Source organism: Miscanthus floridulus, chromosome 13, assembly GCF_019320115.1.
Source record: "Miscanthus floridulus cultivar M001 chromosome 13, ASM1932011v1, whole genome shotgun sequence".
NCBI classification, from domain to species: domain Eukaryota; kingdom Viridiplantae; phylum Streptophyta; class Magnoliopsida; order Poales; family Poaceae; genus Miscanthus; species Miscanthus floridulus.
The window spans coordinates 25,890,366-25,908,272 of record NC_089592.1 but is presented as its reverse complement, the minus strand read 5'-3'; positions in this window follow the sequence as shown (position 1 = coordinate 25,908,272).

The following is a 17,907-nucleotide window of genomic DNA, read 5'->3' as shown; positions in this document are numbered from 1 at the left end:
ACGGAGCACAGAGGGGGAGCAGGTCCATCTTCGTCACGCATCCGCGTCGGCCAGCATGGGAGCAGCCGGTGGTGCACGAGCTCGACGAGCGAGTTGGCCGTGAGCGCGTGGAACTCGGCCAAGTGGAACTCGAGGCTGGCCGCCTTGCGCTGCCTCCTCCACACCTTGGCGTCGGCGCCGAAGATGCCATCGCCGAGGAGGTACCGCACGGTGTCACCTGCTGCGTCGATCCGTTTTGACCACGAACGCGGAACGGTGACGTATAAGGAGAAACCAGGGCAGGGGTAGGAGTGGAAGAAAACTTCGTTTTTTTTTTAATCTAAAGTCACCAAATGGCATTCCGGCGGGTTGCACATGTTTCATAATGGCAAACTAGCGAAACCATTTTACGTGATGGTAAAATTACGAAACCAGTTTTCGATGATGGGTGAAATGCCAAAGTCTCAAGTTTTTTCAGTAAGAAAAGTTGGGAGACAACTTGTAACAATGACTGCGACGTTAGCTCAGGTTCAGCACATGGCCTTTGAGTTGGAAGCTAACCAACCCCCCTTTCTCTTTTGCGGCAAGTATTTCATCCAAACACTTGCTTGTGTTACTTGAATTCGTTGTTCACGTGCACAAAGTTAACATAGTACTTACCTGATATAAATTTGCGCCACACATAATTAATTGCTTTATTCCCCTTTGCTTGTTTGTTACTACACATGAAGAGAGAGATTGATATTGACAAACCTCTGTCAAATTTGAACTTGGAGAATCTGAGCTCGGCTGATCTGTTCGTATGCAATCACGCCTCTTGTTGCTAAACATGCCTTTTCCTTGCCATGCATGTGACTGGCTTTAACTGAGCAATTGGAACTGGAAACATCCAAGAATACTGAAAGAGGCCAGTGCCTCAGGTAGTTGTTCATACATCACTGGCACCTACAGTCTATCTAGTGAGGCAGAGGGACATCCCATGTTGCAAGAATGAACGCAATCTGAAATTGCAAATAAATATGAGGCTTAAGATAATGAGAAGGAGTTCAAGTCTTTATTCGAAAGGACTAATCGCCACAGGCGAACAAGATCAAGAACTGGGGCCCTGGTTCACAGCAAGCAGCCTTACGGCACAGTTGCAGCAAAACGATGTCTGTTTCACGAGAAAAAAGAACTAAATAGAACCCAAACCCTAAGGAGAGCGACGGCTGCTATTTATAGAGTCTTGGGCGTCACCCCCCTGGATGCGCCCCCTAATGGGCCCAAACACGATACACGGTCTAACGGACCAAAAGACGGTGTTGCAGCACCCTGGCAGATTCTGGATGCTGACTTGTTCGATGATTTTTGTTGATTACGAAGATTTTGATGTGAAACCAATTGGGTTGGATTCCTTATCCAATTAGCTTTCCATCCATATGTGGATCATCAAAACGGAGTCCGGATGCGTCCTGGGTGACCATTTTAAGACAGGACTGCTCCTGGAACCCGAGACAGACTCGAACTTGAGTTGCTTTGGGCCTCCACCTCAGGGACTCGAACTGAATTAGCCTCGGACCCTCCTTCTTGCTTAGGACACCCTCGCTGATCTCCTTGGTCTCCATATGGTTCTCCAAGCATGGTCATATATATAGAGATCATGTCCTCATCACCAAGGCTCATCATCTCCAAGTCGATGTTATCTGTGTAATGTGAATGAGCAATCGCAAAGGCTTGGGTGACCCCGGCACGAAGAGCGCCCCTCTTGAGCTAGCGCACCCGTGCCATGATATCGATAGCACAGGCTATGAGTGAACTGGTCCCCTTCAACCACACCACCTCTAGGTCGTCGCATACCACTCTGAGGGCGGCGCTCAGGATACCAAGCTCGTCGCTCTCCGCCTGAAGGTTCCTCCTCACCTCGGCGAGCTCCATGGCTAGCCTGGTAGAGATGCCCTCGGCCTTTAGCCTCTGGGTTGTAGCGGCTCTGAGCTTGGCCCGGAGGGAGCCGATCCTCTGTTGTGCCTCATCGTGCTCTCAAACAGCCTGGTCGTGCTCCTCATGGGTTGTGCCATGCTCCGAGCGGAGTCTCCCCATGGTTTGGAGCAGCTCGTCTTGCTCCTTGCACAGCCGGGCAACCACCTCGGCATCCTGACTCACCCTTCGCTCCAAGGCTATGAACTTCTCCTCGGCAACTAGCTTCAGGTCCCGCTCCTTCTCGGCCTTGGCCATGAGGTCAAGGATCCACTGGTGGGTCTCAGCGTCCCTCTAGAGCATCTGGTCCCACTCCCTCCTGACTCTAGCGGCCTCCTCCTCATCTTGCCGCACCCTCACTGATAGGGCCTCAAATGCCCTCTCGGTCTCCTCCTCATGCCGATGGGCCTCAGCCTCCTGTAGTCAGAGACTGTCTACCTCCTCGGCCAGGGGAGTCAGCTCAGTCACCCTCTGTTGGGCGGTATTAAGCTGGGCAGCCACATCCCCGTGCAACCAGGCCTTTTTGACGAGGCAGTCCTAGTTCTCCATCTGCTCGCGAAGGAACCAGGATTTCTCCCGGCTACGAGCGATAAGGGACTAAAAAAGATGATGGTCAGAACACAAAAATACATGAAGAAAAAGGAGGGCGAGAGGCAAGCTCAAGTGAATACCCTTCTAGTGGGAATGATGACTTCACGCAGGGCACCCCTAGCATGGTCCAAGGCTTTTAGCGTGGCCACAATCCCTGTGTCAAGACTCTCTGGCTCCATGCTCTCAGTAGCATCATTGAGGGCGAAGAATGTCAACATCGGGTCTTGCGGGTTCATGCACCTGAGCAGGGCCTCGCCCCGCTTAGGCGAATGGCTACCCCCGATGTCAAGGCTAGGGATGATTCCCCGCTGGCCCACTCTGCCACTGACATAATGTCTGGGGACCCCTCGGCCGTGCCCCCCTCCATCTAGCCCACATCGGGCACCGTCACTTGGGCTACCGGAGGCACGGATCGCACCGCTTCCTCTGGCTACATTAGGCTACGCCTGCCTTGTCACAATCGCTGCCACCTCTGCTTGTGTTGGTGGGGCCTCGACCAGTGGTGTCGCGCCCACCATGGACGATGCCACAATTGCAGTTAGCAGCTCTGCTCGCCCTGTCGTTGGCAGCAGAATCACCTCCATCGCCGGCTGCTCGATGACCTCTGAGGGCGTTCCTTCAGCCCTAGCACCCACTTGTCCTTCCCAGGGCATAGACGCCATCGTGAGCGGTGCCTCACCGGCCGGCGACGCAATAGCACCAGCGTCGCTCCCGCCCAAAATGGGTGCAACGCTAGCCAATGGTTGTCGCCTCGCTTGAAGGGCGACACTCTTCTTGGGTGCTAGCATCAAAAGGTTGCACCACCTCAAGATGCTGCAAGAAATAAAGGCAAAAGTCACACTGAAAACAGAGAAAAACAGAGAAAATAGGGGAGTTGGTGACCTACATTAACACTATTGGGTGGTGGATACGTTTGGGGGATGAACCCCTAGGTCCCTGCTCCACTTCATCGGGGTGGGGCTATTTCAAGCCTACCCCTGCTCCTAGGCAGAGGGGCTCACCTCCCTTACGTCTTGGGGCACGACATCAGAGCCACCCTCCTCCGTTGGCACCTCGGACATGGCGATAGGCCTGTGCGCCCCTGTTGGCTCTTGGGGCATGGCGGCGGATCCACCCCCCTCCATCGGCACCTCAGGCACAGTGGTGGATCCACCCGCCCCTGCTGGCTCTTGAGGTGCAGCGGTGGGGCCACCCCCTCCACTGGCACCTCGGGCGCGGTGGTAGATCCACCCACCCCTGCTAGTTCTTATGGCGGGCAGATGGTCTAGCCCGTCTCCGCTGGCCACACGGACGCGCTTTCCCCTCCATGAAATAGGAAAGGTCCCGACCCCTGCAACGATGAGCGGGTATCTATTAGCATGTCCTTGCACTCCAAGCCATCACGCTCGATGACATCAACTACCTCATCATCATCTTCCTCGTCGTTGTCGTCATCACTATTAGTTTCCTCCCCTCACTCCCACGCACGCAATTTCTGCTACCTCTTCCTTCTCTTGTCCTCCTTCGCCTTCCTCTGTCGCTCAGCCTCGGCGTGGTTCATCGCCCTCATAGATGGATCCCTCAGCAACAGAGCTGGGAGATCCATGAGGATGAGGTCCCTTGGCTAGTCCCCCAATCTCAATGTCAATATCAGGGGGTCAGAAGTTCAATTGAAGAAGAAGGCATGAGGAAAAGAAAACTTACAAGGACAATGTACCCTGGTTTTGGCCGCATCAGGGAGTGCCCTAAAATCGGGTCCATAAAATCAAGGGGGCACCCGTGATGTCCTGAGAAGGTTCCATTGCCTCCTTGATGTGTTGTGCGACTTTGGAAGGGGAGAGCACCTCCTCAGCATGCATTGTCCCATTGAATGATGCCCCGGGCGCCATCGCGTATAGGGGAAGCACGCGTCTCATCATTGGCGCCACCCTCCTCACATGGTAGGCTCTGATGATTCTCGACCCCTTCAGCCCCTTCTCCTTTAGGAAGTGGATGGTGGTGAGATGGTCCAGGATCCTCTTCTTATCCTTCTTCGGGACACCCCACTTCCTCCATGAATCTACGGCCTCTTTGATTAAGCACCCGGTAAACTCCGGCAAGGGGGCAAGGGCATCGTTCTTGAGAAAAAACCAATGCGAATGCCACCCCTTATTGGAGGTCGACAGCCGCATTGTGGGGTAGTCATCGACCCGATTATTCTAAAGCTAGATGCTGGCGCATCCCATCGGCGTACTCAGCTCCTACCTCTTCTCCCTCTTCTTCTGGAGGGTGACGGTGAAGAAGTGCCGCCACAGATCGAAGTGGGGGATGATCCCTAGGAATCCCTCACATAGGGCGATGAACATCGCCATGTGTTTGATCCCATTGGGGTTGAGGTGCTGTAGCTCTATCTTGTAATAGTGCAATAGTCCTCGAAGGAATCTGTGGGCAGGGGTGGGAAACCCATGCTCATGGAAGCATGTGAATGAGATGACATAGACATCGGGTAGCGACGGCACATCCTCCTCGCTGGGCAGCCACCACTCCTCAGCGGTGGTCCACGCATAGAGAAGACCATGGCAAACAAGGCCCTCCAGGCGCTAGAGGGTGATTTTAGAGTGCCACCACGGCTCCATTGGAAGAAGGGGGTGGGTGGATGCAAACTTGACGATAGCTAAGATGCGAAGATGGGGAGCTTAGGCGATTGGCGGCGGAGGTGGCAGATGCAAAGGCAAGGAGGCAAAGTATGAAACCCTGAGGGCAAACCTTTTGGTTTTATAGGGACGACGGATGTGAGGAACCCAACCGTCTGACTAGATCTCTGCACCTCCTATGATCTGCCACAATGTCATGCAATGGGATATACGCACGCAATCCTTATCCTTTCCTTTGGGAAACTCGCCGGACATTTTGCCTCCCCAGACGGACTAGGACTCGTTTCGAGTAAGAGGAAGACAGATAAAAACACATCTACAACCCGTCTAGGCCTAGGAGTCCAACGGTTAGCCCATCAATGGGTCCAACAGCCACTCCAAGCACCCCTACAATAAAGGGATGAAAAGAGCTAGGCCCCATAAGCAACCAGCGCCTAGGCGCATGAGTGCCACGGACATCTCAGCCCATGATTGAGTCTCAACCAGGCATACCACTGGTCAGATCCCCACGAATGAGATACCGGGACCCCAATCAAATATCCAGCTAAACAAACACCAAATCTCACGACCATACCCGTGAAAGGTCTAACCTCGGCAAAAAGGAATCATCATCTTCAAGACACGTCGTGGGCAACAAGAGAAAGACAGGGCCTACAGAATCGTCCCTTTTGAAAAAACCTCCGAAGGAGTATTCTACTCCTCCGTAGGCTCAGGGGCTACACCCACCGGGTGCGCTTGCGCGCACCCACTGGCAAGTTGAAAAAACCTTTGAAGGAGTATTATACTCCTCCGTAGGCTCGGGGGCTACACCCACCGGGTGCGCTTGCGCACACCCACTGGCAAGTCAAAAGATCCCCCAGACGATTCTACTTGAATCGCCCGGGGGCTCAGGGGCTACTGTCGGTGACCAATACTAGGGTGCTCGAAGAGGAGTTGATACCCATCAACGCTAATTCATCAGAGTGATCAAGAATGTGACTACATTTCTCAGTGGGCCTCACCTCATCGAAACCACCAAGGCCGCAAGCTCCGTCTCATCCAATCATTCGACCCCCGAGGGTTGGGAATGCCTCAGGCTGACTCCTAAGGGATGGCTTTGCCTCGCCCAATGTCTAAGAGCTAGCTCCGCCTCGCTCAACCCCTGAGGGTTGGCTCCACCTCGCTCGATGTCTAAAGGATGGCTCCGCCTTGCCCAACATCTGAAGGATGGCTCCGCCTCGCTCAACCCCTGAGGGTTGGCTCCACCTCGCCCGATGTCTGAAGGATGGCTCCACCTAACTTGATGTCTGAGGGCTAGCTCCACCTTGCCTGATCCCTATGGGTTAGCTCTACCTCGCCTGATGTCTGAGGGTTGTCTCCACCTCGCTCGACATCTGAGGGTTGTCTCCGCCTCATTCAACGTCTGCATGTGACTCCTTCATAACAACACACGTAGATAAGGCAGGGCACTCGAGTCAACCACAATACCAAGGACATACCCTACACGCTTGTAGGAAAGTACCATCAGGATGTGACAAGTATGTCAGAGCCCAAACAGTGTTGTAGGCATCAACATTTGTCTTACAGTGTTGTGGACGCTGCCATTTTCCCTCGAGCACAGATCCTGACGGAAGCTCATGACAACCACTATGGTCTAGGAGGAAACTCACATCACCTATAGTAATGGACGTGCAGTCATTGCATTGTCTGCTCCCTGTATGGCCATAGATCAGCACCCTGGTCCGCCGTGCCGCCCGATGGGTCAAGATGTGACTTGACAACTCGCTGACAATGGTAGGACATGGCATTGTCAATGGACAGACACTCAACATGGCCCTGCTAGGGTCGGCGGACATACGCCCGATGTAGGGCTATCCCTGCCACTGCCTACCATGTCAATGGGGCCCGCACAGAGGGAAAGGAAGACCCGGTAACCTTGAAGGACCTCCTTTGCCTCTGGTTTTCTTCTTTTTTCTCCCATTTTAATCCCTGCTCTCCCTTGTCCTATAAATGGGAAAGTAGGGCACCCCACTAAGGGGATGGATTTTGACCACATCACAACACATCATGCATCACATCACATATAACTGAGCAACAACCAATCTCTCAGTACCTATTCGACCTTTCCATCAGAGACTTGGGACCTCTCCCTCTCTCGCCCGTTTGTAACCCCAACTATGAACTTTTCAGTGCTAATAACATGAGCAGCAGCCATGAACTGGACGTAGGGATATTCTGCCCGAACTAGTATAAACCTTGTGTCTTTTTAGCGCACCATCCGGGTCAGATGCGCAATAACACAAATTTACTCATTGGTGTTTACTCAAAACACCGACAGGACTCAAGTCAACCTCAATACCGAGGACCGTATCCTGCCATGCCCTATGCACCTATAGGACGGTGCCATCAGGCTAGGTCAGACGGACACTGTACAGCTTGCCAGACATGTTAGAGCATAAATAGTATTGTGGGCACCATCATTTGCCGTACCAGGCGAACACAGTACAGCCTGCCAGACGCATCAGAGCATAAACAATATTGTGGACGTCATCGTTTGCTGTACCAGGCAAACACTGTGCAGCCTACAAGATACAATAGAGCAAGAATAGTATGGTGGGCGATGGCAGCCTAAACAGTATGGCGGGCTACGGCGGTGAAAGGTCCTAATGGCTAGAGGGGGTGAATAGCCTATTAAAAATTTCTACAACAACACTTAACAAACCGGTTAGACAATTATGAGGCGAAGCGAGTGTTGCGCTGCCTACTAAAAATACAAGCCACCTACCACAATTCTAGTTTATGTAGTTTCTATCCACACAATAACTATGTCACTACACTAAGTTAGTATGCTCTCAAAGGCTAACTAAAGAGCCACACTAACCAAACTAACAAGCTCTCACAACTAGCTACACTAAAGAGCTTGACAACTAGTTTGTGGTAATGTACAGAGTGAGCAAGATGGTTATACCACCATGTTGAGGAAGGAGCCAATCAATCACAAGAATGAAAACCAATAAAGACCAATCACCTCGGAATTAACTGATGACACAATAATTATTTATCGAGGTTCACTTGCTTGCCGGCAAGCTAATCCTCGTTGTGGCAATTCACTCACTTGGAGGTTCACACGCTAATTGACATCACACGCCAAACCCTCAATAGGGTGCCCCACAACCAACACAAGATAAGGATCACATAAGCCATGAGCAATTTACTAGAGTACCTTTTGGCTCTCCACCGAGGATAGGTCAAGAACCCATCACAATCACCACGATCAGAGCCAGAGACAATCACCAACCTCCGCTCGATGATCCTTGCTACTCCAAGCCATCTAGGTGCCGGCAACCACCAAGAGTAACAAGCGAATCCCACAGCTAAACATGAACACCAAGTGCCTCTAGATGCAAACACTCAAGCAATGCACTTGGATTCTCTCCCAATCTCACAAAGATGATGAATCAATGATGGAGATGAGTGGGAGGGCTTTGGCTAAGCTCACAAGGTTTCTATGTTAATGCAAATAGCCAAGAGAGTGAGCTTGAGATGGTCATAGGGCTTAAATAGAAGCCCCCACAAAATAGAGCCATTGTACCCCTTCACTGGGCACTGCTCGAGGTGACCGAATGCTCCGGTCAGATCGACCAGAAGCAGGACCTCAACGTCCGCTCGTGCGATGCATGCCATGTGTCATTGGCTTCAAATGCTATTCACCCAATCTCAATGGTCAAGTGATGACCGAACGCACTGCTGCAAAGTGACCGGATGCTAGACCTTAGCGTCCGGTCATTTCCAGTAAGCATCCTGAAATGAGAAATCACAACCAGATGCGTCCGGTCATGCTGTACCGGACTCACCTAGCGTCCGGCCACTCGGCGTCTCCTCTGTGCACTGCCACATCAATAGGACCAGATGTACCCCTCTAGCGTCAGGTCACTAAGTGACCCAGCATCCGGTCAGAGACCGACACCAGCGTCTTCGCTGCTTCTACTGACCGAACACATCGGTCCTTCCGAGACCAGCATCCGATCACTTATAGTGACCTCCATGTTTTCTATATAGGGCGTCAGTGGCACCATCGGACTGTCCGCACTCTATGGGCGGACACTTCGCCGGTGAAGTTCTGAACCCTTGCTCAAATGTGCCAACCACTAAGTGTATCACCTTTTGCACATGTGTTAGCATGTTTTCGTAAACATTTTCAAGGGTGTCAGCACTCCACTAGATCCTAAATGCATATGCAATGAGTTAGAGCATCTAGTGGCACTTTGATAACTGCATTTCGATACGAGTTTCACCCCTCTTAATAGTACGGATATTGATCCTAAATGTGATCACACTCACTAAGTGTCTCGATCACTAAAACAAAATGGCTCCTATAATTTATACCTTTGCCTTGAGCCTTTTGCTTTTCTCTTTCTTCTTTTCAAGTCCAGGCGCTTGATCATCACCATGGCATCACCATCATCATGTCATGATCTTCATTTGATTCACCACTTGGAATGTGCTACCTATCTCATAATCACTTTGATAAACTAGGTTAGCACTTAGGGTTTCATCAATTCACTAAAACCAAACTAGAGCTTTCAATCTCCCCCTTTTTGGTAATTGATGACAACCCTTTAACAAAGATATAAATTAAAATTCAATTGAATCCATGTTGCTTGTCCAAGCATATTTACTATGTGTAAAAGGATATGGACAAGTTTCATGAACCCCAAATGGTAGCAATTGCTCCCCCTACAAATGTGCTAAGAGTTTGGATAGTAGCTTGCACATATGCTTAGATAGGAAATATAGGAGACAATGTCTACCAAATGATGCTAAGGTATAAAAGATGGACCTTTGAAGCGTGATACCAATTAGAGTGCACCATTATACCATCCTTAGCACCATGGTTAGCTAGATACCACTTGAAAACACTTGGAAATGAAATCACTAGATAACCTTTGCATGCTAGATTTTCATTTCATCATTCAAACCTATAACAAGCATACACCACACAAGCATGGATATTGAAATTTAAAACTTATGCCATGCAAGCAAACATATGAAATTCACATTCAAATGCACCATACAAGTTCATGAGCTTGCTCCCCCTACTTGTGTGCTCAAAATTTTAATTGATCCCTTTCCTTTGTCATATCTCTCCCCCTATTTCAAATTCTTCCCCTTTGTTGTCTTTTCACCATCTTAGTACACTAATATATCTTTTGTTTTTCTCCCCATGTACTAATATTACTAATATCACTAATATCTTTGTTTTTCTCCCCCTTTGTCATCAATGACCACAAAGGTTCAAAATATAGATAGGTTGAGATTATCAATGTCAATCAATGGGGTGAGGATCATTTTCCCAAATTTGGTTTAATCTAGATCATTTGCCAAAGATATTTAACTTGGTTTGATCCAAAGACAAGCTTCTTCACACCTCCAAATAAGGGTTATCTTGTACCATGTTGAGTTAAACACTTAGAGCTCATTTTCTAGATCAAACACTAGGTTTGTAAGCCCACAAACATGTCATAAGCTATCACTAGATAAAAAAATAAGCATAGAAGCAATAGTGGTACCATATAATCATCAAATTCATTTGATTTTCATGAATGAGCCTATTAAATGTGAAAGATGTCTAGATGCACTAAACATGTCCTTAGCAAGGATGTATGCCATGCCAATTAACTTTTACCTTGGATTGCTCGAAGGAGAGGCATGTCATATAAGTGGAGGGGGGGTGCATCAACACATATTTGAGAAATCCAATATGTTCAACTCATTCCTTAGCTTGCAAAACCTTTTCTCATCCAATGGCTTGGTGAACATATCGGCAAGTTGATCTTCGGTGCCTACACTCTCAATGCAAATATCCCCTTTTTGTTGGTGATCTCTTATGAAATGATGGCGCACATCAATGTGCTTTGTTCTTGCATGTTGAACCGGATTGTTGGTCAACTTGATTGCGCTCTCATTGTCACATAGCAATGGCACTTTCTTGAACTTGATTCCAAAGTCACTCAAACTGGCCTTCATCCAAAGTATTTGACCACAACAACTACCGACGGATATGTATTCGGCTTCGACGGTTGATAATGCAACACTATTTTGCTTCTTCGATGACCATAAAACAAGTGATCTTACCAACAATTGACATGTGTCCGAGGTGCTCTTCCTTTCAACCTTGCATCCCGCATAATCCGAGTCGGAGTAACCAACTAGCTCAAACTTTGCTCCTTTGGGATACCACAAACCAATATTTTGTGTATGCTTCAAGTACCTCAATATTCTTTTGGTAGCCTTCAAATGACTTTCTCTTGGTGAGGCTTAAAATCTTACACACATGCATACACTAAACATGACATTCGGCCTTGATGCGGTTACATAGAGTAGGCTTCCAATCATAGACCGATACAACTTTTGATCCACCATATTTCCACTTGTATCACTATCCAAGTTGCTATTTGTTCCCATTGGTGTGCTAATGGTTTTGCTATCACTCATGTTGAACTTCTTGATCATGTCCTTGATATACTTGCCTTGACTCACAAATATACCATTCTTCAATTGCTTGATTTGAAGACCAAGGAAGTAACCCAACTCTCCAATCATGGACATCTCAAACTCACTAGCCATCATCTTTCCAAACTCATCATAAAAATCTTGATTGGTTGATCCAAATATGATATCATCAACATAGATTTGCAATACAAATAAATCTTTTCCAATCTTCTTGATGAAAAGAGTGGTGTCAACCTTGCCCATTATGAACCCTTTAGAGAGTAGGAAGTCCCTCAATCTCTCATACCATGCTCTAGGTGCTTGCTTCAAGCCATACAATGCCTTCCTCAACTTATATACATGGTCGGGCTTCTTGTCATCTTCAAATCCGGGGGGTTGCTCAACATGCACTTCTTCATTGATATAACCATTGAGAAAAGCACTCTTGACATCCATTTGATAGAGCTTGATGTTGTGGGCACAAGCATAGGCTATCAAGATTCTAATTGCTTCCAATCTAGCAACCGGGGCATATGTTTCTCCAAAGTCAAGACCTTCAATTTGTGTATAGCCTTGTGCTACCAATCTTGCTTTGTTCCTTACTACTATCCCATCTTGATCTTGCTTGTTTCTAAAGACCCATTTGGTTCCAATCACATTGTGTCCCTTTGGTCTCTCTACTAACTCCCATACTTGATTTCTTGTGAAGTTATTGAACTCTTCATGCATAGCATCTACCCAATCAACATCCTTCAATGCTTCATCTATCTTCTTTGGTTCAATGGATGACACAAATGAGAAGTGCTCACAAAATGAAGTTAATCTTGACCTAGTTTGCACACCTCTTAAATATCACCAATGATAGTGTTCAACAGATGATCCCTTGCAACATTGGTTGGTTGAAGGATTATAACTTGATTGCTTGCACTTGCTTGATCATTAGGTTGAGATGATGTACTAGCCACTTGATCTTGTTTATTATCATGAGAGACACTTGTACTAGCTTGATTTATATCATCTTGCACTTTTGAGTTGGAGAGCACTTGCACTTGATCATCTTCATCATCATTCACTTGCCTAGGCCTCAATTCACCAACATCCATGTTCTTCATGGCATTTGAAAGTTGAATGCCTCTAACATCTTTCAAGTTATCATTCTCTACTTGTGAACCCTTGGTTTCATCAAATTCAACATCATGAACTTCCACAAGAGTACCACTATTCAAATTCCAAACTCTATATGCTTTGCTTGTAGTGGAGTATCCAAGTAGAAATCATTCATCACATTTCTTGTCAAACTTGCCCAATCTAGTGCCTTTCTTCAAGATATAGCATTTGCAGCCAAAGACCCAAAAATATGCAATATTGGGATTTCTACCATTCAAAAGCTCATATGGTGTCTTCTCTTTTAATGGGTGCAATAGAGACGGTTGCTACAATAGCAAGCCATGTTGATAGCTTTGGCCCAAAAGGATTGACTCACATTGTATTCACTAATCATAGGCCTTGCCATATCAATGACTGTTCTATTCTTCCTCCCAACAAGGCCATTTGATTGTGGAGTGTATTTGGCCGAGAATTGATGTCTAATTCCAAATTCATCACACAACTCATCAATTCTAATATTCTTGAACTCACTCCCATTGTCACTTCTCACTCTTTTGATGGTTGTTTCAAACTCATTGTGAATGCTCTTGACAAATGATTTAAATGTTGCAAACACATCACTTTTATCCTCTAGAAAGAATACCTTATGTGTATCTAGTGTAATCATCCACTATCACAAAGCCATATTTGTTACCACCAATGCTAGTGTATTGTGTTGGCCCAAACAAATCCATGTGCAATAACTCAAATGCTTTACTAGTGCTCATCATGCTTTTCTTAGGATGGGTGTTTCCAACTTGTTTGCTGGCTTGACAAGAGCTACAAAGCTTATCCTTTTCAAACACAACATCTTTCAAGCCTCTAACTAAGTCATGCTTAACCAATCTATTCAATTGTTTCATTCCAACATGACCAAGCCTTCTATGCCATAACCAACCCATGCTAGACTTAGTGAACAAGTATATAGACAATTTAGCTTCACTAGCATTGAAATCAACCAAGTATAGATTCTCATATCTAAAGCCTTTGAAGATCGAATTAGAGCCATCTACACTTATGATCTCTACATCATCTACCCCAAATATGCATTTGAATCCAAGATCATACAATTGAGCCACGGATAACAAATTAAAGTTTAAGCTCTCTACTAGCAATACATTGGAAATGCTCATGTCATTGGATATTACAATTTTACCAAGCCCCTTGACCTTGCCTTTGCCATTGTCACCAAATGTGATACTATCATAACTATCATTGCCATTGGTGTTGATTGAGTTGAACATTCTTGCATCACCGGTCATGTGTTGAGTGCACCCACTATCAAGAACCCAATGCCTTCTTCCGGCTTTGTAATTGACCTACAAAAGAAGATCAATTCTTTTTAGGTACCCAAACTTGCTTGGGTCCTTGAAGGTTAGTGACCAAGCTCTTTGGCACCCAAATGCTTTCTTCTTTGAGCCCATCCATGGTTTACCAATGAACTTAGCATTTACACCATTTACACCCTTGGTAAAAATATAGAAAGACTCATGCTTAATGAATGATACATTAGCATTTTTGCTCTTGTTGATGCATTCATGCTCTTTATGACCAACTTGCTTGCAACTAGTGCAAAATCAACCATTATTCTTCATAAAACTAGTCTTGTGAGGAGCAAAGGCCGCCTTGCCTTTCTTAGGGGTATAGCCCAATCCCTTTTTGTAGAGAGAAGCTCTTTGGCTACCCAAGCATATAAGCAAGCGGTCCTCACCACCATAGGCCTTAGCCAAGGTGTGAGTGAGCTTATTGACCTTCTTCTTGAGGTTCTCATTCTCAACCATTAGTGAGGCATCACAAGTGAAACCATCACTACTAGATGAGGTGGAAGTAGAAGTACTACAAGAAGGGTTAGTGGGAGCGACAATGATAGGCATAGATAATGATTCATCAATTATATCACAAGTTAAGCCTACATCACAAGTCTCAACAAGCTTCTTTTTATTTTGCTCATCAAGCAAAGAGGAATGAGCCTTTTCAAGATTCTTTTAAGACTTGCCAAGCTTCTCATGGGCTTTCTCTAGCCTCTCATGAGATGCATTGAGCTCATCAAAGGCTTGCTTAAGGGTTTTTAGTTCCTTACGCAAGCTTTTGCATTCCCTTCTCTTAATGCCAAAGTGTTCTTTAGCATCTTCTAGCATGTCAAATAGTTCATCCTTAGTAGGTTCATCATCATCACTATCACTATCATTTTTATTTTCATTTTTATTAACATGTTCCTCATCACTTCCATCATCACAAGTTTGTACCTTAGTGGCCTTAGCCATGAAGCAGGATGGAGTGTCGAAGAGAGAAGGCTTCTCATTGATAGCAATGCTTGCAAGTGCCTTCTTCTTGATGGTCTTGTCATCATCACTATCATCATCATCACTTGAGAAAGCATCACTATCCCAAGTGACCACATATGAACCACCCTTCTTCTTCTTGAAGGTCATCTTATCCTTCTTCTCTTTCTTTTCCTTCTTGTCCTTCTTCTTGTTCTTCTTGTCATCATCTTTGTCGCTATTGTATGGGCATTGAGCAACAAGATAATCTTTGCTTCCACAATTGAAGCACCTTATTGACTCTTCTTTGTTCTTGGATGAAGACTTATTTCTTCTAGCATGGTAGCCCTTCTTCATCATGAACTTGCTAAATCTCTTGACAAAGAGAGCCATCTTCTCATCATCATCATCCCATGAGCCATCATCTTCACTTGATGTTTCTTGCTTTGCCTTGCCCTTGGATGATGTGACCTTGAATGCCACGCTCTTCTTCTTCTCATTCTTCTTCTCATCTTTCTTCTCCTTATTTTCTTTCTTCTCATCATCATCTCTATATGTATCATCGGTCATTATATCTCCAAACACTTGGTTTGGTGTCATGGTGTCCAAACCACTCCTCACTAGAATAGTGACCAATGTGCCAAATCTTAAAGGCAAACATCTCAAGAACTTGTGGGAGAAGTCCTTGTCCTTTACCTCTTCTCTAAGTGCTTTGAGATTATTGACAAGCACTTGAAGCCTATGGAACATCTCCGGCACACTCTCATCCTCCTTTATTTTAAAGATTGCAAACTTCTCTTTGAGAATGTATGCCTTTGTGCCCTTCACGGCTTGAGTGCCCTCAAATGATTCTTCCAACTTCTTCCATGCCTCATGAGTTCTCTCAATATTCTTGATTTGCTCAAAAGTTCTCTCATCTAAAGCATCATGGATGGCACTAAGAGCAATGTCATTATTTTGGAGTAGCATTTCTTCGGCGGCGGTGGGAGTATCTTCATCTTCAATCTCAATCTTTGTCTCTACCACCCTCCAAACTTTCCTATTGATTGACTTGATATAAGTTGTCATCTTAGCTTTCCAATAAGGATAATTTGAGCCATCAAATTGGGGTAGCTTCTTGGTGTTATTGATTTGAGCTATTTTTACACCGAAGGTTGTTAAGCCTTAAATCACGGTGACCTCGGCTCTGATACCACTTGAAAGGTCCTAATGGCTAGAGGGGGTGAATAGCCTATTAAAAATTTCTACAACAACACTTAACAAACCGGTTAGACAATTATGAGGCGAAGCGAGTGTTGCGCTGGCCTACTAAAAATGCAAGCCATCTACCACAATTCTAGTTTATGTAGTTTCTATCCACACAATAACTATGTCACTACACTAAGTTAGTGTGCTCTCAAAGGCAAACTAAAGAGCCAAACTAACCAAACTAACAAGCTCTCACAACTAGCTACACTAAAGAGCTTGACAACTAGTTTGCGGTAATGTAGAGAGTGAGCAAGATGGTTATACCACCGTATCGAGTAAGGAGCCAAACAATCACAAGAATGAATACCAATGAAGACCAATCACCTCGGAATCAAATGATGACAAAATGATTTTTTACCAAGGTTCACTTGCTTGTCGACAAGCTAGTCCTCGTTGTGGCGATTCATTCACTTGGAGGTTCACGCGCTAATTGGCATCACACGCCAAACCATCAATAGGGTGCCGCACAACCAATACAAGATGAGGATCACACAAGCCACGAGCAATTTACTAGAGTACCTTTTGGCTCTCCATCGGGGATAGGTCAAGAACCCATCACAATCACCATGATCGGAGCCAGAGACAATCACCAACCTCCGCTTGACGATCCTCGCTGCTCCAAGCCATCTAGGTGACGGCAACCACTAAGAGTAACAAGCGAATCCCGCAGCGAAACACGAACACCAAGTGCCTCTAGATGCAATCACTTAAGCAATACACTTGGATTCTCTCCCAATCTCACAAAGATGATGAATCAATGATGGAGATGAGTGGGAGGGCTTTGGCTAAGTTCATAAGGTTGCTATGTCAATGCAAATGGCCAAGAGAGTGATCTTGAGCGGGTCATGGGGCTTAAATAGAAGCCCCTACAAAATAGAGTCGTTGTACCCCTTCACTGGGCACTACTCGGGGTGACCGGACGCTCCAGTCAGATTGACCGGACGTAGGACCCCAGCGTTTGCTCGTGCGATGCATGCCACGTGTCATCGGCTTCAAATGCTATTCACCCAATCTCAATGGTCAAGTGATGACCGGACGCACTGCTGCAAAGTGACCGGATGTTGGACCTCAGCGATCGGTCGTTTCCAGTAAGCATCCAGAAAGGAGAAATCACAACCGGACGCGTCCGGTCATGCTATATCGGACTCACCCAGCATCCGGCCACTCGGTGTCTCCTCTGTGTACTGCCACGTCAGCGAGACTGGACGTAGCCCTCTAGCATCCAGTCACTAAGTGACCCAGCATCCGATCAGAGACCGACACCAGCGTCTTTGCTGCTTCTACTGACCGGACGCGCCGGTCCTTCCAAGACCAGCGTCCGGTCACTTACAGTGACCTCTGTCTTTTCTGTATAGGGCGTCGGTGTTACCATCGGACTATCCGCACTCTACGGGTGGACACTTCACCGGTGAAGTTCTGAACCCTTGCTCAAATGTGCCAACCACCAAGTGTATCACCTTGTGCACATGTGTTAGCATATTTTCGTAAACATTTTCATGGGTGTCAGCACTCCACTAGATCCTAAATACATATGCAATGAGTTAGAGCATCTAGTGGCACTTTGATAACTGCATTTTGATACGAGTTTCACCCCTCTTAATAGTACGGCTATCGATCCTAAATATGATCACACTCACTAAGTGTCT